The following is a 22,773-nucleotide window of genomic DNA, read 5'->3' as shown; positions in this document are numbered from 1 at the left end:
CTAGTTACAAGTTCTAAGTAATACTTACAAGTCTAAGTGGGCTAATTAATCCATTAACACAAGTAGGGCGGGCTTGTAAGCCCAAAGTCATAAGTCCATAACACTAATAAAGCCCAAGTTCAAGTAGTTTAACAAATAAACCCAATTAAATCCCAAGTAATTAACTAATAACCTTAGTTAATTAAAATGATTAATAAAACTAATCATGAATGCAAATAATATCTAAAAATATTATTCGTGAAAGTTTCGGGTGTCACAAAGACGTTTCGGGCAATTAAAGTCAAGTACGTATAGTCATGGCAACATGTAAATGTAATAACATACATTCGTTTAATCACACGTATTAATAATAGTAATTATTAATAAATAAACGTTGGAAAATCCAGGGTCGTTACAACAAAAGATGGACCGAGCATGGTTCATGGGTTCACACTACCTAATCATACAAAATACGCCATCCAAAGCATAATCACCCGTAAGCAAGCAAGTTAATCTACACTTTTACCCTGTCTTTCAAAATGCTAGAATCAATAAAATATTAAACAACGAGGGGTAAGCAATAACCTTAGTGAATGTAATAATCATATATATACATACATAATTCACTTACTTGCATACACTTACACAAATACATATACAAGGCTCGCATCGCAAAAAGCAAATAGTCACAATATTATATGTTAACTAGAGCAAACACACAATATAATTAACCATAAACATGACGGTGGCCAACGAAAAGTGAATCCTCACGAATAGCATTTACCACACTCCATAACCCAAATGTGGCCAACGAAAAGCGCATTCTCACGGATAGCACTTACCACATATCACAACACAAATTGGCCAACGAAAAGTGAATCCTTACGATAACACTTACCACATATCACAACGCAAATGTGGCCAACAAAAGTGAATCCTCGCACATGGATATCACTTACCACATCACCCGCAAATAAACAAATTATATACATATACATATAATTATCCCACTAACCTTATACTTCTTGATGAATGAAATTTCTTGAACTTCTACAAACGTCAATGTAATTCACCTATTACATTTATAATCAAAATCCAGTTAAATTCACAACTAGCTTATAATCTCAGTTTCCCACAAGTGCAATTTCAACCCAAATCACACTTGCCCGTCATTGCCGCCAAAGACGCCCATAATCACAAGTAATTAGTTGTTAATTCTCTAACACAAAATCCTATGAATTTTTAGTACTTGCACTCTAATTTCACAACGGAATTTCACAAAACAACAATTGACCCATTTCAAAGTAAACACCCAAATTTTAGGTTAAACATAGACCTAATTAACAATATAATGACTATTACACAATTGTACTAGTGATTGTACACTATTCCAAGACTCAAGTTAGTACAAATTCGTCATTAAATCCTAACCCACAACTTTAAAGTTTACCACACCCAAATTACACACCATACAACCCAAATTTCTTAGGAAATTGGATTTATAACCCAATTTCAACCCAAACCCTTACCCTAACTAAAGTAAACACAAATTGGTTCAATTTAGGGCTCTACCTTAGGAACAAACGAGCTAAGTTGCAGTAATACCGAGGTATAGGGTTTCAATTTGGGGATGAACTAGCTTCTTCTTCACAAAATGAAGCTCTCTCACTCAAGAATGACTTTCACTCACTAAGTGAAGCTTTGTGGGTGAAGTTAAAATGAGAGAAATGGAGTTCCAGATATAAGATAACCCCAACTTTTCATCGATGCAAAATTGCACAAAGGTCCCGAAATTAAAATATTTACAAACAAGTCTCTCTTGCCCGTCAGCACATATGCGCGACGCACAAATTTCTTTCGCGACGCGCAGTATAACGTGCAGGAAAGGGAGGGGCTTATATGAGTGGTAAATTAGATAATTTATTAATATATCTTAAATTTAATAAAAAGTTAATGAGACTGTTTTTTGAAATTGAGGAAGCAATTATTTTATTTTTTTTTTGAAACGAAATAATCAAAAATCAGTTTCAAATTGCTTTCCTAAGCACCCTCTAAATATTTTATTTGTAAAGATGTATCTTTTTTAATATTTTTTTTGGTAAAGGGTTAAAATATTATTAAATAACTAGTGAAATGACCCGTGGAACCACGGGTTTGGTTAAACGAAATAATTTAATGATATGTTTTAGGAATTAAGTGAATGTAAATGTAAATTCGTTTAGTTTAATAGCCCGTAAAACCACGAATTCTGACTAAGAAAATGTTGTTGTTTTTACAAACATATAGAGACATGTATTTTTGCATACATGTGTAACGTAATTAATTACGTAAAGAGAATCTGTATTTGAATATTAATATTATAATAATAATTATTATAGTAATATTAATAACGTTTGCTTAAAAATTGAGTATTTACATTTTTAATAATAATTATTACTAATAACAAATGTCTTTTGAATTTTTTTTAAAAATTAAAATACAATTATTATATAAAAGTTGTACAATATGCTTTAAAATTTATACATTTGTTCATTGAGTATTTTGTAGAAGATTGTATAATTTGTTTTAAAGTTTGTATATATAATCATGTGAGTGTTTTATCATAAAGTTCAATGAATGAAGAGAGTTTGTTACGGTTGGGTATTTAAGGGTGCATGAATTATTGGATGTTAATATTATTTTATTAATTTATATCTTAATCATAATTAATTGTAAGATTAATTTTTAATTGTAAATTAAATTGATTTATGATGTCATGTAAGTGAGTTAGATTTTTTTCTATTTTATTTTTTGATTTTTTTAAATGAAGAAAAATGATTAATTATGATATGATCATTATAGCATTTTAATATTAAGTATAGAAGATAAAAAAATGATTACAATAAACAAAGCAAACAGGAAAGCCGGGAAAGCCCTGTATTTATTTGATCTTTATCAAAATAAAACATAATTGTAATATGTTAATAAATAAAATACTATATAAACACGTACTAACCTACGGTTACGTTCAATTTCTCCTCCAAAGAGTTACTGGAGCCAGAGGCGGATACAGTATGTTACGAGGGGGGGCGCCCGCCCCCGGTGAATTTAAAATTTTAGTGTAAAATTTTTGGATATTTCGACTTTGACCCCGTTGGAAATTCTTTTTGCCCCAAAACCTACATATTTTGCCCTAAAACCTTCAAATTTTGTCCCATATTCTCCAAATTTTGCCCACAAATTTTTAAATTTTGCCCCAAAACCTTTATATTTTGCCTAAAAAAATTGCTACGGTTTTAATTTTTTTTTACCCCGGTAAAATATAATCCTAGATCCGCCACTGAATATAGCTATCTTTCACTAACGTTGCCTTCCGCCACCACCCTCTCTCCCCCACCCACCATTCACGCTTCCCTTCAACATCCGTTACTTTCCACAAAACGACATCGTTTTCGTTTTCATCTTCAAAACCAATTAAATCATCTTCTCATAATTCTAATATATGCCAAAACCCTAACCCTAGTTCTTACTGTCATATACCAAAAACCGTAAAACCCTCCCCACTACCCGTCATCAAATCCGCCGTCATCACCGGCGTCACCGTCGCCTCCGTTTTCTTCACACGTTTCACCCTCAAACCATCAATCGCCGCCCCTGTTGCTGCGGTCGAATCCATCAGTGGATCCAAATCCGAGGAAATTAAGACTTTGATAAAACGATTGAAGCAATTAAAAAAAGGAGAGGTTAACGTTAATGAAGTAATTGAAATACTTACTCAGCTGAGTAATCTCGAACCTAAAAATAGCGAATGGAAGATGATGAAAAGTCAGATACAATGGTACTATGGTGAAAACGAATCTGCGATATTAGGGTTTGAGGAAATTATTACAAACGATCCACTGCACGTCGAAGCTTATCGCAGTTTAGTTAGGGTGGCCAGATCAGTAGAGTCGTCGGATGAAGAATTAAAAAATCTCGAGAAACGAATAATGGAAAGGATAGATTTGTGCGAAAAGGAGAAAAAGAAAGATGATGTCATAATTAGGGATTTTAAGATTTTGTTGGCTGAAACTTTTGTAGTTGAAAGGAAAAATAGTGATGCTTTGAAGATATATGAGGAGTTGATTAAGGAAGAACCGGGAGATTTTAGGGCGTATTTTGGTCAAGGGATTGTATATACATTGTTAGGAATGAATGATGATGCTGAAAAGAATTTTGAAAAGTTTTGGAAGCTTGTTCCGAAAGGGCATGTTCGCGCAAGATATTTTGATAGAGATGTTGCTACAGCTAAAAGTCTTGCAATGGAGGATATGGAGGATGAACATGCAAATTCGAAGAGTCGAGTATAATATATTATGGTAATTTACTTTTTAGTATTGTTAATGCTATTTAGGTTGTCCGTCCACTGGAAAGAAATGATGATTTCGGATATTGTTTAGTGATTAAAGTATTCAACGTTTTCTTAATTTAATGAGGAATTTGTTAGTATTTTTTTATTCAGATTTTCTTTTTATTGTTATTGAACCACAACATTATGACTAAAGTAGTACGTATATACTCTTCTACTATGTTGTTATGCTATAGCCTATAAGATCGTTCTCAGCTGTATAGGATGGTGTGGTGGTATGTGAAAGTGTTGTATGATAGTAGTAAAGTACAATTAGACCACAGATAATGGGGCGTTTGTAGCCCCCTATGCCTCATACATGTAACGAGAAACGCCCCACAAACGCTTGTAATGGGGCGTTTGTGGGAGTTTGTAGTTGGGCGTTTGTCAAGCAAATGCGCCCCAAGAGAGAGAGAACGACGCTGAGGTGTCAATTACTGATTGGTTAATGTTATTTATCTCTCCACCTTTTTAATATTTTATCATTCAAATATCAATAAAATTTTACCACATTACCCACAAACGCCCTTACAAAAGCCCCCCATTACAACTCCCCCTCAAAATGTCATAGCCCAGTCACAGTTTTTCCCCAAAAAGTGCATCTCATCCACTCCTAGTCACAATCACCAATATCTGTGGTCTTAGGCGTTGAGTTAAAGATTGAGTGATAAAATAATTATTAATATTTATATGTTTAGTTAAAAAAAAAATAGAAAAAAGAATGTGATCGTTTGAGAAAATACTAGTGAAATGACATGTGAAACCATGAGTTTGTTTAAACGAAATAGTTTAATGATATATTTTAGGTATTAAGTGAACATAAATGCTAAAGTCATTTAGTTTAATGAACTGTGGAACCACATAGTCCGACTAAGAAACTCATCAGCTAAACATTTCATCAAACACCTAAAATGCATATTAAACAATCCACATTCAATTATAAAAGATAATATTGGTTGTCAGTTAATTTTAAAAGTGTAAGTTAAAATATAAATTTAAAATTGGTTTCCTTCTACCTAGCTTTTATACATTCTCGTACTCAATTTAAAATAATTAATTGATATAATTCAAAATTATTAATTTTAATAATTAAAATATTTATTAATAAGATTTAATAATAATAATAATTAATTAATAAGATTTAATTTTAATACAAAATTATTTAGATTAGTGACATCACCCAGCATGTTTAGATTTTTTTCTTTTATTTTTTGATTTTTTTTAACAAAAGATTAACCTAATAATGACATCATTATTATAAGATCATTATTATAAGATTTTAATAGAAACTATAGATTCTGAGTATTGTGGTGAGATGCCCAAATGCCCTTCAAATGTTAGCCCCACAGTATTCCATTTGGAGCGTTGTGGAGTACTGCCAAATCAGACAAAGAGAAGCATATATTCACACTCTATCTTAACATATATATGGTTATAATAGTTTATATTTCGTAATAGGTAATAGATTTCTCACCATTTTTGAACCGTGCTGGTACTGAACTACAGAGTACCGAACTACTGATACCAAAAATAGTCCAAACCTTTTTCTGACTACCGTACCAAATTGTTGGTTCCACTACCGGTGCAGTACCAGTATCGTTGTCGATTTTTTGGTATTAATACAGTAATACTATATAGTACCGAAGTCTTACATGTGTAGTTAAACAATCGAGGTTTAAGATCGTTTTAGATTAAGACATTAATACAAAGCTCTTATATAAAAATATAACATAAATTACAAACACATGAATATGAAGAGCAATGCAATTGACGTTGTATGATATTACAAAATGGTTCTGATTAACTCTTGCACCAAGTAAATTACACTATATGTAATACACATTTTTTTTTTTTAGAGGAAATGGCCTGAAAAAATAACCTAAGTTACCTAATTTGACAATCAAGGTAACCCCTAATTTGCACAAGCCCGAAAGGATTGCAATTTAATTTTTGCTCGCAAAAAGGATTGCGTGTTCAAAATTTTTAAAATTGAGGTAATATCCAATGAACACGAAATCTAAAATCACGAATTACTTCAAATTGAGACTTGTAACAGATTCCTAGTGTTTCGATAGCATTTGTTGTGAAGCAACTTGATCCAAAACATCATGAAAAACAACGAATGGAGATGAACAAGTCGACTTGTTCATCTCAATTCGTTGAATTTCGTGATGTTTTGGATCAAGTTGCTTCAAAACAAATGCTAATCGACGCAATAAGAATCTGTTCCAAGTCTCGATTTGAAGTAATTCGTGATTTTAGATTTTGTGTTCATTGGATATTACCTCAATTTTAAAAAATTTGAACACGCAATCCTTTTTGCGAGCAAAAATTAATTTGCAATCCTTTTCGGGCTTGTGCAAATTGGGGGTTACGTTGATTGTCAAATTGGGTAACTTGTGCATTTGATAAATCTGAATGATTAAGCACTGAATGAATAATCTGAATGATTCAGAGGTTCTGAATGAATTTAATTCTGAATGACAATAAGCCGTTTTTATTTTGAATAATCAATATGAATGAATTAAATTAACTTGTTATCGTTTAACATTAACAAAAAACTTCAATATACTTATTTGATAAGTGTTCTGGATACGATTTAAGAAGAATATTACATAAAAATTAGCCTCTTAATGGTTAAGAGAGTGTTTCATCTCTGAATGGTTCGACACTCAATGCTGAACCATTCAGCACCATATGTCATTCATAGATCAGAAACAAACACGTACACTGAATGCTGAATGGTAGTGTTGAACCATTCCATTCAGAGGTAAACAAACGCAGCGTTAGATTACCTTTTCGGGTCATTTGCACCATTTTTTTTATTGTAGTTACAAATTATGTAAAATTTTAAGACATCAATTAACCGACACATTAATTAATCAACTAACTGCTTATACAGCTTCTGACATTAGTCAGGAATGCATAGAAGATATTATATCTCATAAAAGTTGGTAACAAATCAAATTTCATGAAAATGTGAAATTATGAGAGCTTATAAATAGATTTCAAACACACTTCCTTATTGACCTACACATTTTAATATTAAATTAGTAAGGTGGTCTGCACAGCGTCGCGGTTTTTTGCAAGCAATTAGAGGCTAACACATAGGTTGATCGAGTTTTAATAATAACCATGTGCAGAAAATATGCAGATTACATTTGTACAACAATACAGTACAAAAAGTGTTGCCAGTAGTTTGTAAATGTACATTGTGTTTACAATAGATGCAGGAGGCTTGTTCTATCGCTGTGTAACTAATACTCGTATTATGTAACCAAAATGGGTACTGGAACTAATCTTTACATATGTCTTTTACCGTTTAATTACATATCTTAGGGTCCTGATATTTCAAAAATTATGAACCCAGCTCCACTGTAAATTCATCAATCCTTGCTCAAAAGATGTCATTCTAAAAATTTGATTATAGGCCCACATATTCTCCATGAAGTGGATGTCCCGAAACAAAGTATAAAAAAGAAGCTTGAAGTTCGGGATCATATGGAAATCTTACACATGCCATCAGAACTGTTGAGTGCGATGAAGAATTAAACAACGAAAAGGAGCTGGAAAAAGGAGGCTCGCGTTCACAAGGTTTTAATGCCTTGAAACTCGCGATCGCGAGAGCTGAATAGACAGGAAGATTTGAGAATTGTTCTTGCTTGTTCCCTAAGTTGTTTCCTTGTTTGTATTTGCATATAAATAGGACGCCATGTAACCATAACAATGTGCACGAAAAATATAGTGAAACATCTCTAGTTTGCGCCCGTGGATTAAACCCTTCTCTGTATTTTAGAGTTGTGATATAACCACGTTAATTCCCGTGTCGTTTATTCATCGTTTTATGCTTTATTATTCGTTTGTCATTTGTGAGTAAGTGATTGGTTTAAATCACTTGTCTTGTTGGGGCTTTCCGAATTCCTAACAAGAACAACATGTATTAAAACAATATGAATAAAAGAACGTTGTTGTATTGAAAAACGCCCGTTTAGCGACGTTTACTGAAGCAACATAAAAAACTTTGCAATGAATTAGAAAAAGGTAATTGTAATAAAATGAATGTGCTCAGTGTTTTTAAAGCATAAAGTTAAAGAAAAACCTTTGTATATGAAGGATGCGATATGAAAAGCTATTGATTGACCTTACATGATGTTATTCCTGTTGGAGATATGGAGAACTTTAAACAATTAGAGGGAAGATTCCAGGAAACTCACACGAAGCTTCCACGAAGTTGTTAGGAAACTCACATGTAGCTTCCAAGAAGTTGTGAGGAAATTCACATGTAGCTTCCACGAAGCTGTCAGGAAACTCATATGTAGCCTCCATGAAGCTGTCAGGAAACTCACATGAAGCTTCAAGGAATTGTTTTTTAGCTTACTCCTTAAACCATTCTATAAATAGACCCTCTTGTAACTCATTGTAAGCACACCACAAATATTCAGTAAATACATTCTCTAGTTGGTCCGTGGACTAAAGCAATCACAACGATTGCATATAACCACGTTATCTCTTGCGTCGATTTACATTTCTTGCATTTATAATCTTTCGTTCATTAAGTGGGTTAGTAATCTTGTAGAATTACTATCGGTGAGTGATCTTGTTGAATTACTTGCGTTGTTTTGGGTCCTAATATCCTTACAACTGGTATCAGAGCAAAAGGTTTCGTTAAGGGAACGATGGCGGAAGACGGGAAGTTTAGAGTCGACCGATTCGATAGGAGAGACTTTGGCTTTTGGAAGATGCAAATTGAAGATTACTTGTATCAAAAGAAGCTACACCAACCCTTGTTAGAGACCAAGCCTGAAAGCATGAACGATGCCGATTGGACGCTTTTGGATCGTCAAGCTTTGGGAGCTATTCGTCTTTCACTTGCTAAGAACGTTGCGTACAACGTTGTGAATGAGAAGACGACGTTTGCTTGCTTGAAAGCACTCTCTAACATGTATGAGAAACCTACCGCTTCTAATAAGGAATTTCTCATGCGTCAATTGTTCAATACAAAGATGAAGGAAGGTACGAGTGCAACGGATCATATCAATGAATTTAATAATGTCGTTTCAAGGCTTGAATCGGTAGAGATTAAGTTTGATGATGAACTAAAAGCACTAATCTTGCTTTCATCATTACCGGAAAGTTGGTCGGGTACGGTTACCACGGTTAGTAGCTCTACGGGAACTACTAAGCTAGCGTTTAAAGCAATAAGGGATTTGATTCTTGGTGAAGATACTCGTAGGAGAAACTCGGAGGAATCGACATCCGGTTCTTTGTTAAGTACCGACAACCGTGGTAGGAAATTTGATCGCGGTGAGAAGAAGGGTAGAAAGAAGTCTAAGAAGAGGTATCCATCGAAAGATAGAAGTGAAGCTGTTTGTTGGGGTTGCAATCAAAAAGGGCACTTTCAAAGGAATTGTAAAAATGGTCTGGCGAAAGGTGTGAACTTGACCACGGAAGAAAGTGATGATGCACTTTTTTGTAGTGTTGAAAATTCTATGGAGTCTTGGATTTTGGATTCGGGAGCTTCGTTTCATGCTACTCATGTCAAAAGCATGATGAAGAATTTTCGTTCATATCAAGGCAAGGTGAGATTGGCGGACGACAAACAACTAAATATAGAGGGCATTGGAGATGTTTTATTGAAGACTACTCTTGGCTCTAACTGGACCTTGAAAAACGTAAGGTACATTCCTAAATTAAAAAGGAAACTTATTTCGGCTGGTCAATTAGATGATAAAGGTAACGCGGTTACTTTTGAAAACCGCCAATGGAAGGTGGTTAAGGGTAGTTGTGTCATGGCTCGTGGACATAAAAGGGGAACTCTTTATATGGTTGAAGTGTTTGATGAAGACACGGTGGTTGCTACGGTTAATGTTAAGTCCGAATCAACTCTATGGCACCGAAGACTCGGGCATATGAGTGAGAAGGGTATGAAGATGCTTGTTTCGAGTGGGAGAATTCCAGATTTGAAAAAGGTAGAACTTACATTTTGCGAACCATGTGTATATGGGAAGCAAAAGAAGGTGACTTTTGGGAAATCGGGAAATGCTCCTAAGTTGGAGAAATTGGAGCTTGTTCATACGGATGTATTTGGTCCAACAAATGTAGAATCACATGGAGGTTCTCGCTATTATATCACCTTCATTGACGACTCCACTCGAAAGGTATGGGTTTATTTTCTTAAAGCTAAATCTGATGTATTTAATACATTTGTGAAGTGGAAAGCTATGGTAGAAAATGAGACTAACTTGAAGGTCAAGTGCTTGAAGTCGGATAATGGAGGGGAATATGGTAGTCTTGAGTTTAAAGACCATTGTGCAAAGCTCGGTATTAGAATGTTGAAAACGGTACCGGAGACACCACAACACAATGGGGTTGCCGAACGTATGAATCGTACGTTAAATGAAAGGTCTAAGAGTATGAGACTACATGCCGGTTTGCCTAAGATGTTTTGGTTGGATGCGGTAAATACGGCGGCTTATTTGATAAATAGGGGACCCTCAACACCGTTGAGTTTCCGAATTCCCGAGGAAGAATGGCAAGGTAAGAAGGTGAGTTATGGTCACCTTAGGATCTTTGGGTGTAATGCATATGTGAAGACCAAAGATGCGGATAGAGACAAGCTTGAAGCTAAGTCAAAGAAGTGTATTTTCATAGGCTACGGGTCAGATGAAATGGGTTATCGTTGTTGGGATAACGAGGCTAGAAAAGTAATTCGTTCTCGCGATGTTACTTTTGATGAAGATTCGGTCTATGGCAAACCGGAAACGGGGAGTCCTAAACCGGGTCATGTTACTTTTGACGATGTTTCTATTGATAATCTTGCAGGTTCTAGTGGGAGTACGGGAAACAATGAATTGCCAATGAACGGTGAGGCGTCGGAAAATGCTAATGATGGGGATGGTTCGGAAAGCGGTGATAATTCCGAATATAGTGCGAGTTCTAGTGATGAGGAGGACACAAATGAAACCGGTCCAACCATTCCGGTTGCTCCTACACTAAGACGCTCGACTAGAGTGCCCAAACCTAATCTGTAAGATCCGGTTTTCTCAGACAGGTGGGACGCCATCCAAAGGGCGGGACGCCGTCCCAGATCAATGGGCTGGACGCCGTCCAGAATAGCTGGCAGACTCAATTTCATTTTTTTAGATGGGCAATTTGGTAATTTCACTTTGTGGATGACTTAAAGGCTCAAGATCAGTTTTAGGAGTATCATTTACTCCATCTTTCAACCACCAAACCTCATCCATTCAATTCTAGAGAGAGTGTGTGTTTCAAGAGTGAGAAAGCTCCATTTAAGGAAGAAGAAGCTCTTTTCGGGTTAGAGCTCGGGTATTAAAGTTGTTCATCTCCTCACTAGCTACGTTTTGATAGTTGTGGTAAGCCCTAAATCTAATTTCCTTGTTTTAATTGTTTAAGAGTTAGGGTTTGTGTAAGTGATGAACTTTAAAACTCATTTGTGAGTGTTTTGGGGGTTTTGGGTGAATATGGGTCATGAAGGCTCATAGATGACTAACCTAGGGTTTGATGTGATAATTGAGCTCTTGGGTCTTAATTTAGTTAAATAACTACTAGCACACTTTAATGATATGTAAATGGGTGTTATTTGGGTATGAGGTGACCCGAATGGGTATGGAAACCTCGAATGGGTAAAACGGGTCTTTTGATGACCTAAGTTTGACTTGTTAGTAGGGAAATGAGATAACTGGGTGATTAAATGCATATTAAGACCATAAATGGCTAGAGTTAGGGTTTTTGGTAAAGTTGACCCATTATTAGGGTTAAGGGTGCAATTGGGTTGGAACTGCACTTTCGGTCAAACGACTCTAGTATGTTGAGTGAGTTAGTTGACAAATTCGATTGTGTGATTGATTATGTGCCTAATGTAATAGGTATGTTACTTTGTAGGTTTGCAAGTTCGGTTAACTTTCACGAAGACATTAAGGTGAGTGGAGTAATTATACGTATGTGTATATGACGTATTTATTTGTGGGTGTTATGGTTTGAACCATCGAGCTGGTAGTGCCATAACATGTGTGTGATAAGATGTGAACCACGAGCCGGTAGCATCAAGTGTGAACCATGAGCCGGTAGCACTATAAACTAAGATGTGAACCACGAGCCGGTAGCATCGAGTGTGAACCACGAGCCGGTAGCTCTATAAAACAAAGTGTGAACCACGAGCCGGTAGCACTATAAAAGAGTATGACTCAATTGCGTATGGTGTGAACCACGAGCCGGTAGCACCATAGCGTTATGGTTAACCATATTGAGATTGTTGATTGTTTAGCATATTGTTTAAAAATATTGTGTTGAGTATATGCTAATGCGGTTTTGTGATAATGTGCGACTTGTTAAGTATTTCGGGTATGATGTTATGCTATTTTGAGTTTCAAGTTCGTACGAGATATTCAGTAATTGTGATTGCAAATAGATGGGTTATATATATGTATGTATAATTATTACATTCACTAAGCATTAGATTACCCTCTCGTTGTTTACCTTTTTAGGCTCGGGTGCGGACAAAGGAAAAGGTATTCGGTTGGATTAGTTCTCCCGCTTGATTTGATAGGGGATGCTTTTGGGTTAGCTTTTGGAAGTTCGGTCAAGCTTTGGGTAGTTTAACCCCAAACATCATGCTCTAGGGTCGTTTGGGAATTAAACTTGTATTTGGTCGAAAATTTTATTTTTGGAACGAAACTCGTAAAATGGGTGATGTGGGCCCGATGTTGTAAAACTTGTTTTGATGATGAAAACCTCTTAGTTTATCATATTGTGTTATGTTGTGAAAAGGTTTTCGTGTAAAAGTGTCGGGAAGCGGGTTTTCCGCTCACGTGAGTTGGACCCGTGATCAGTCCCTGGCAGTTCATTGAGACGCCGTCCCAATTGCTTGGACGCCGTCCCATCCTTAAGGGCTGGACGCCGTCCCAATATCTGGACGCCGTCCAGATGGTCAGTCCCAGGAAAAAAAAAATTGTACGCGTTTTGAGTTTATGAAGTCGGGTTGTTACAAGTGGTATCAGAGCATGGTCTAAGGGATTTAGGCGACTTGAGATAGGTGCCTAGACTTAGACTTTATTGTGTGAGCGCTTTATGCGGGACTTGTAGGACTTTGAGTCTAATCGGGAATTGTTAGTGCTTTGGTTTATGTGAATTAACCTTGTGCTAATTGTTTTGTGTTGTGTTTAGCAATCATCAAGCAAAACGGACATTGTGCTAGCGAGTTAATGCGACCTGCTCGCGTAAAAACGATTAGCTACCGTTGTTACGGGTGCAAATCGTGTCAAACGAGTAATGTACGACGATTGTCGAGCAAGATGGAGTAGTGTGGTGTACATGTATATACTTACGTGTTATGCCTTTTCGTTCTTTGTTTAACCTTTTCCGTTTTATAGAATGAAGACGAGAAACAGACTCGATAATGGTATAGGCGGTACAAGCGAGGACCCCGAATTCACGGCCAAGGTTGAGGCCATCTTTAAAAGGCTAAAGAAGGATTTTCTTGACGATGTCCGAAAGGTCTTCCAAGAGTCGGTCGATAGACAAGTGACCGAAATGATCAATTATCGAATGAAAGCCGCAATAGAGGAGGCTTTAGAGGCTAGAAACATTTATCCTCGTGGTGAAGGAGGTGAAGGAAGGCGGGACTTCCACTACAAAAATTTCAAGGATACTCAACCTCCGATGTTTAATGGGGTGAGGGATCCATTGAAAAGCACTTGTTGGCTTTCCGATATTGTCACGACCCAGAAAATTTCGACTAATTTTACACCAAACTCTCGATACGATTTAATATTCTTGACACGATAAGAGAAATCTGTTAGGTTGAGTTTAGAAAATTTTGAAACGATGTCCATATATTCAATTGACCTTCGACTGCTCCCGATAATTCACGAACCATTGCTTGTAAATATGTGAATATATAAATATGTGTATATATAAATATATGTATATTATATACAATAGCATGAACATTAATAAACTATTATATACATTTATTGTTATAAATAAATATGTACAATAAAATACATTGTAATAAAAACTATTATTTTATATGTATATTTCTTGTATATATATATATATATATATATATATATATATATTGTAATATTTAATTTAATTATTTAATATATATTTATGTACGTAGTAAATTTTGTTATTTAAAAAAATGTTTATATATATACATAGTATATATTAAATGTAATTAATTTTGAGCTTAAATGGTAAATGTCTGTAACTTTCGGTTGACGTTTAATTACTTTAAAATGGGTCTAATATATATATATATATATATATATATATATATATATATATATATATATATATGAAGTTTTAAAATAAAAGCTATCCAAAATTTGATTAAAAAGATAGTAGTTTTGATAAATATTTTTTTATCTTTTCAATCTAAGTTTTTGTACTCCGTACATATAAATTGGAACATAAAAGAAATAATTATGGAACCTTTTTGATCAGGTTTCAAACAGTTAATGAGTGAAATAATTAATTATATTTAATCTAAAAATTGGGGATTTTTAGGAACACTTTTATACGCTAACTGTTTAGCAATGAACACGATATAATACTCCGTGGATTGATAGTAGGACAAGAGACAGGTGGCTTCACTGTTTGATTCTGTTTCAATTCATGTCACGAGAAAGTAATTGATTACTTTTCTTTTTTTGTTTTCTTCCATCAACCTCATATCTATTATCTCTTTATATATATGTGAACATATGAATAAATGTATGCATAAACCATTATCACCAAGAATTTCACCACCACCTTGTTCCTTGTTCATATTCGTAAATCACAACTGCCATCACCACAATCGATCATCAACCACCCATTTAACAATTCCACAAATCAACAACCTCTATTATGTTTGTGTTTTAGGTTCAAACCCAAACCAAGACTACTGCTGCTACTACGATCTTGATTCTTTCTCTGTCCAAAACAACTTCAAACCACCAATTTGATAAACACCTGCTACTCGAATATCTTTGGCCACTGCTGTATTCGATCACCTATCTGCTACAACTGCTGCAATTATGTTCCTGTCGAAATCATCACAATCGTCTACCTTCCATTACCATGGTAAACCACCCATCTCTCCTCTTCTCTCTTGTTTTTCTTACGAGAACCATCATCAAACCACCACTTCACCTCGTTGATTTATTAGAAATATACATCACCACCTCAAACTCATTGTGACACCTCACCTCCCCTCTTTCAATCTTCGACACACTCACAATCACCATATATATACATACATGAAAACCCATCATTTTAACCACCTTAGCTCACCACCATCGTAAACCACCTCATCTCCTATCTCTGTTTTCGTTTATAACCGAGAACCCACCACCACTGTTAGCCACCATATACAATCTTTGACACCACAATCATCATCTCCACGACACCACCAAACACCTTGCTGCAGCTCACTTTCTTTCCTACTTCTATTTCGATGAAACCCACCCAAATCCATCACTATTCCAATCAGCAAACCCACACACAAACCTCAATTGTTTTCTTTGTTTCTCTTCGGTTTGCAACCAAACTCATCCACTCTTCTTCATACGAAACCGCCACTAATCTCAAACATTCTCTCTCTATACCTCTCTCTCTACAAACGTAAAACACCAAACAATTAACCATTAATATTGATTACTCGTGCTGCAGTTTTACGTTAATGTTAGAAAGCTATTACGATCACTCCTTCACCACCCACTTGTTACTATACACTTGCGATTCGAAATGTCACTTCTATTTCCAGTTTCTTTTCGCTATAAACCATCACCAATATATTCTTGTCGATGCAGCACATATTTCTGATACTATCTCTGCTATATAAGTTTTTCAATTCTTTTCTATTAAATAAAGGTGATAAGTATTAGATGATACACAAGATATATTAATAATGAACAACTGGAAAGTTATTAATGTACAGCAAATAATATGAGGTGTTACCTAATAAAGTGAAGAAAGATATCATAATAAAAACATGATGGTACCGTCTAATTCAACTAGTTCACACAACAACTTGTCTTAAAGCATGATGGATTCTTTTGTAATGGGCCACATATAAAGGCATGTTGGATTTTTTTTTTTTATGATAAAGTTATGGTGAGCTGTACTTATATTCCTATATGTAAACTGCAAATCTAAACATCTTCCATGGAACTTGTTCCGTAAAGCTAGTAGTAATGGATATTGGGTCCGTAAATGAGTTGGATATTCAGACCGTGGACTAGTTTTCAATTTCATTTGTTAGGCTTAAATGAGTCCCATGAATAATAAAGGGTGTTGTACGAGAATATTATTAATATAATGGTGTATGATTTTAGGAAGAATGATATTATGATTATAATTAGATCATGATAATGATGATGAAACGATAAGTGTATGATGAAGATGAGCTAGTTAATCATGCGGGTTAATACCAAACCAAATTGTTGGTTCATTGGTCTAAAGGTGTTATTGGGCTAGTGGGACATCGCGGGTTCAAACCCGGACTTGGGCATTTTTAAGAGCTACTTCGTTGAGGTTCGTGAATCCGAGGCCAACCCTACACTTGTTAAATGTCGTCATATGTATTTTTAATACAAAATACATTAGGTGAGTTTCATTTGCTCCCTTTTTAATTGCTTTTGCAATATATATTTTTGGGCTGAGAATACATGCGCTGTTTTATAAATATTTACGAAATAGACACAAGTACTTAAAAATATATTCTACGTTGAGTTGTACCACTGGCATACTTCCCTGTAGCTTGGTAACTACTATTTACATGGGTATTGTAAACGCGAATCCTATTGATAGATCTATCGGGCCTGACAACCCCAACCGGACTGGACGACCAGTATTCAACGGTTGCATAGTACTTCTTTTTGTAGGCTACACTTGGTACAGTGTAGTGAGATTTCATAATAAAGGGAATATGCGACGTTGATTAATAGTTAAGTATGGTTACTAAGTGCTCAACCACTTAGAATGCTTTACATACACTTGCGAGTGTATTATGTTTATGATTATGAAATCTTGTGGTCTATTAAAATATTGAAATGATTGTTATGATAAACCTATGAACTCACCAACCTTTTGGTTGACACTTTAAAGCATGTTTATTCTCAGGTACGAATTAAGTCTTTCGCTGTGCATTTGCTCAATTTAAGGACATTACTTGGAGTCGATCATCGCAATGGGACCAAATGTTGATGAATTCGTCCAGGTGGATAAGGACGGGTCTTTACAGGTGATATCAGAGCATTGGTCTTAGCGAACCGGGTCTTGCATTAGTGTGTCTAACTGATAGTTGTTAGGATGCATTAGCGAGTCTGGACTTCGACCTTAGCTGCATATTATAAGTATTGTTTATCATTCCTAGTGGAAAACTTCCTGCTTAGCATTCCTAAGTCTAGACATGTCTTACTGCCTTTATTGCATAGATAATGTATAGACAGATTCATATCTTAGCATATCTGTTACTATAAACTTTGCCTGACAGCTTCCGAAGATTCCTCCGTGACTTATGGGATTCTGGTATTGTATATACATATGTAAGTTATGTATTGAAGCATACCAAACTAAATTCTATAATCTATTTCCTATCGAAAATACTTTATCTGGCCGTGCAAGATGAAACTCGCAACTAGTTCAAATTCCTCGAATTTCGACAGCTATTCCGACATGGATGTTCACCTAAGCTCCGAAAGCAGCGTCACCAGAATGAGTCAACCAATCAGCCATCCCCAACTCATCTGATGGGTTCGTAGTTGAAATAATCAATGGAGATGAGAAGAAGGCGATCCTCTCCACCCACTATATTGCCCTATTGGCGAAGAACCTGAAGCCCTTACCGATGAACCTATCCGAAACACCATTTTTAGCCTCATCTCCAGGGTAGCTCATCACAATTATCTTCTATCTAAAATTCTAAACCTTATTCATCCGCTCATTCCAACCGACAACCATCCCGGAATAATAGAAGAAGTCAACGAACTTCGCGCTCGAGAAATCAATTTGGAGAATATGGTGCAAAATTTACCAGCTTCAGCAACATCACCGGCACCAACATTACCATCAATAACAACACCAGTACCACCAACAACCCAAGTTTCAACATCGCATGCCTCAACATCTCATTATGTACCTCGAGCATAATCATCGTTCTACGTATCGTTCTATCTACTTTATCTTCGTTCTACATATCATTCTACATCGATTATCTTCGCTCGACATGTCGATTATGTAATTTCTAAAGTTTTAGAGATTATGTAATCTAGTACTAACGATAAATCAAATGAGTTTAATATCTTATTGACTCATTAAATCCATGATTACATCTGAAGAAAATATATATGTATGTATATTTTCATAAAGATTGTAATTGAAAATTCTTTCGTACAAACTGTTAATGTTGAAAATATTTTAACAGGTAGGTAATACCCGAGGAATATTCAGATTTCACATTAATAAGTATACTGTACATTCTTCCAAATCTAATTCAATAGTCATTTACGATCCTATTTACAATCACCGATATACGTATCCGTTCACCACAGAATAACCATTTTCATTCAATTTCATATTTGGATTTTGATCTATCAGAATCCAACAAGTGGCATAATGAAGAAAACACTGGACAAAATAAAATTTGTTAGAAACAAATAAATTAACTACGAGAAAAATGTTGTTAAGAATCCATGCTAACTGTTCCTAGCTAATTGTTCCTAGCTAACTGATTACATTTTTATTTATCGCAATTTATTTATCGCAATTTACATTCTCGCAATTTTATTTATCGTCATTTAATTTCTGTTATTTACTTTACGCACTTTATTCATCGTCATTTAATTTTTGTTATTTATTTTTACGCACTTTAAATATCGGGACACGTATACAAGGTTTTGACATATCATATCGACGCATCTATATATATTATTTAGAATAACCATAGACACTCTATATGCAGTAATGCGGGAGTTAGCTATACAGGGTTGAGGTTGATTCTACAATAATATATATAGTTTGAGTTGTGATCGAGTCTGAGACGTATACGGGTCACGAAACGTATTAATTAATTCGAATATTATATATTAAACTATATATGAATTATTGGACTGTTAACTGTGGATTATCGACTGTGGACTAATAACATTGGACAATTAAAATGAATTAAAATATTGATTATAACATATGAAACTAAACAATTCTTCAAGTTTGCCACTTGATTTCATCTTAAACCTCATTCTTATTTTGACGATTACAATTTGCGTTCAAACCTTTCATGATTCTTGAAATCACCTTAATCAAGAAGATGAACCAACCGTACTTCATCTACGGAAGAAAAGATTGATGCATATAGTTATGCACCTGAAAAACTCTCGAAAACTGAGTAAACATTTAACACATATCTGTGCTAGCTCTTTTGGCGTTATTATTACCCAAAATAACTTTGCAATTCCTTTCCAAATTAGCCAAATTTTGTCACAACCCCAGCAAGTTGAGTTCGACTTTTCGTTCAAAACAACCTTATTATAACCTCGGAATATATACGTGCTTATTTATTGTTACCAGAAAACCTTTTATATTCCACCATACTACCATCAGCGTTTAATCATCCCAAAACGCAATTCTCCTGAAAACACCTCGATTTGATAACCAATGATCCAGATCCGTTAACTTTGAAAATGCTGACGAAGCAGCATGTAGTAAATGGTCTTAATGGCCAAAAGTGATAATAAAAGGATGGAGTGTTGGGAACGCTCGATAAAAAATTTGGTACTGAAAAACGGATTGAGCAAACCATGAAGGAGACCAAGGACAAATACAGGGACCAAACCCTATATTCAAAGAACCCAGATAAATCTGGATCCGATGAAATCTTTAGAGAATATCTTGCTCCGTCCCCACGTTAAAATCTTGCGGAATTTTTTTTTTCCTAATCAACTTTCGAACTTAGAAATTCCAAAATATCATCATAAATATCTTCGATATTTCTGAGGATATTTTCATAAATATTCTTGTCCGAAATTATCTACCTCTTCATGTTTTCTTTATTCCATTATATTGGAAACTTCTGTAAAAATCTAAGTATAAACTATGAATGAATAGCAGAAAAGTGTTGGGAATTGAAGCATGGGTTAGTATAATATAATGACGCTTGGCCAACGTGATTATATTACAGTAAGTCATGCTGAGTTTCTAAAGGAACGTGATAATTCACAGACCTTACCCCCATCATGTGCCATGTCACACGACTCTTTAATTCTATTTAATCTCTAAGCATATCACGAAAATATTTCCTTGATATCTTCGTTCTTCTGTAATTCCAACAGTTGCTAATAAATCGTGCTATCACATTTTATTGCTGATTAGAAGATTTTTTTAAATTCCTTGAATTTCGAAAATTCACTATGACTACGTCAAAAGTTAAATCTCTATCTCAATCTTTTGTGACAGCTTCACTCATACGCTTCATATAATCAAATCATTTAATCTATATTACTCCATAATGATAAAACTCTATTTATCAACTCATATACGTCATGAAAACATTTTTATGGTTAGCCATGATGACCTCGATCAAATTTCGGGACGAAATTTCTTTAACGGGTAGGTACTGTCACGACCTGGAAAATTTTGACTAATTTTACACCAAACTCTCGATACGATTTAATATTCTTGACACGATAAGAGAAATCTGTTAGGTTGAGTCTAGAAAATTTTGAAACGATGTCCATATATTCAATTGACCTTCGACTGCTCCCGATGATTCACGAACCATTGCTTGTAAATATGTGAATATATAAATATGTGTATATATAAATATATGTATATTATATACAATAGCATGAACATTAATAAACTATTATATACATTTATTGTTATAAATAAATATGTACAATAAAATACATTGTAATAAAAACTATTATTTTATATGTATATTTCTTTATATATATATATATATATATATATATATATATATATATATATATATATATATATATTGTAATATTTAATTTAATTATTTAATATATATTTATGTACGTAGTAACTTTTGTTATTTAAAAATGTTTATATATATACATAGTATATATTAAATGTAATTAATTTTGAGCTTAAATATATATATATATATATATATATATATATATATATATATATATATATATATATATATATATATATATATATATATATATATATATATATATATATATATATATATATATATATATATATATATATATATATATATGAAGTTTTAAAATAAAAGCTATCCAAAATTTGATTAAAAAGATAGTAGTTTTGAAAAATATTTTTTTATCTTTTCAATCTAAGTTTTTGTACTCCGTACATATAAATTGGAACAGAAAAGAAATAATTATGGAACCTTTTTGATCAGGTTTCAAACAGTTAATGAGTGAAATAATTAATTATATTTAATCTAAAAATTGGGGATTTTTAGGAACACTTTTATACGCTAACTGTTTAGCAATGAACACGATATAATACTCCGTGGATTGATAGTAGGACAAGAGACAGGTGGCTTCACTGTTTGATTCTGTTTCAATTCATGTCACGAGAAAGTAATTGATTACTTTTCTTTTTTTGTTTTCTTCCATCAACCTCATATCTATTATCTCTTTATATATATGTGAACATATGAATAAATGTATGCATAAACCATTATCACCAAGAATTTCACCACCACCTTGTTCCTTGTTCATATTGGTAAATCACAACTGCCATCACCACAACCGATCATCAACCACCCATTTAACAATTCCACAAATCAACAACCTCTATTATGTTTGTGTTTTAGGTTCAAACCCAAACCAAGACTACTGCTGCTACTACGATCTTGATTCTTTCTCTGTCCAAAACAACTTCAAACCACCAATTTGATAAACACCTGCTACTCGCATATCTTTGGCCACTGCTGTATTCGATCACCTATCTGCTACAACTGCTGCAATTATGTTCCTGTCGAAATCATCACAATCGTCTACCTTCCATTACCATGGTAAACCACCCATCTCTCCTCTTCTCTCTTGTTTTTCTTACGAGAACCATCATCAAACCACCACTTCACCTCGTTGATTTATTAGAAATATACATCACCACCTCAAACTCATTGTGACACCTCACCTCCCCTCTTTCAATCTTCGACACACTCACAATCACCATATATATACATACATGAAAACCCATCATTTTAACCACCTTAGCTCACCACCATCGTAAACCACCTCATCTCCTATCTCTGTTTTCGTTTATAACCGAGAACCCACCATCACTGTTAGCCACCATATACAATCTTTGACACCACAATCATCATCTCCACGACACCACCAAACACCTTGCTTCAGCTCACTTTCTTTCCTACTTCTATTTCGATGAAACCCACCCAAATCCATCATTATTCC

This window comes from Rutidosis leptorrhynchoides, chromosome 11 (assembly GCF_046630445.1).
Source record: "Rutidosis leptorrhynchoides isolate AG116_Rl617_1_P2 chromosome 11, CSIRO_AGI_Rlap_v1, whole genome shotgun sequence".
NCBI lineage: Eukaryota > Viridiplantae > Streptophyta > Magnoliopsida > Asterales > Asteraceae > Rutidosis > Rutidosis leptorrhynchoides.
Note: the sequence above shows the minus strand (reverse complement) of the source record.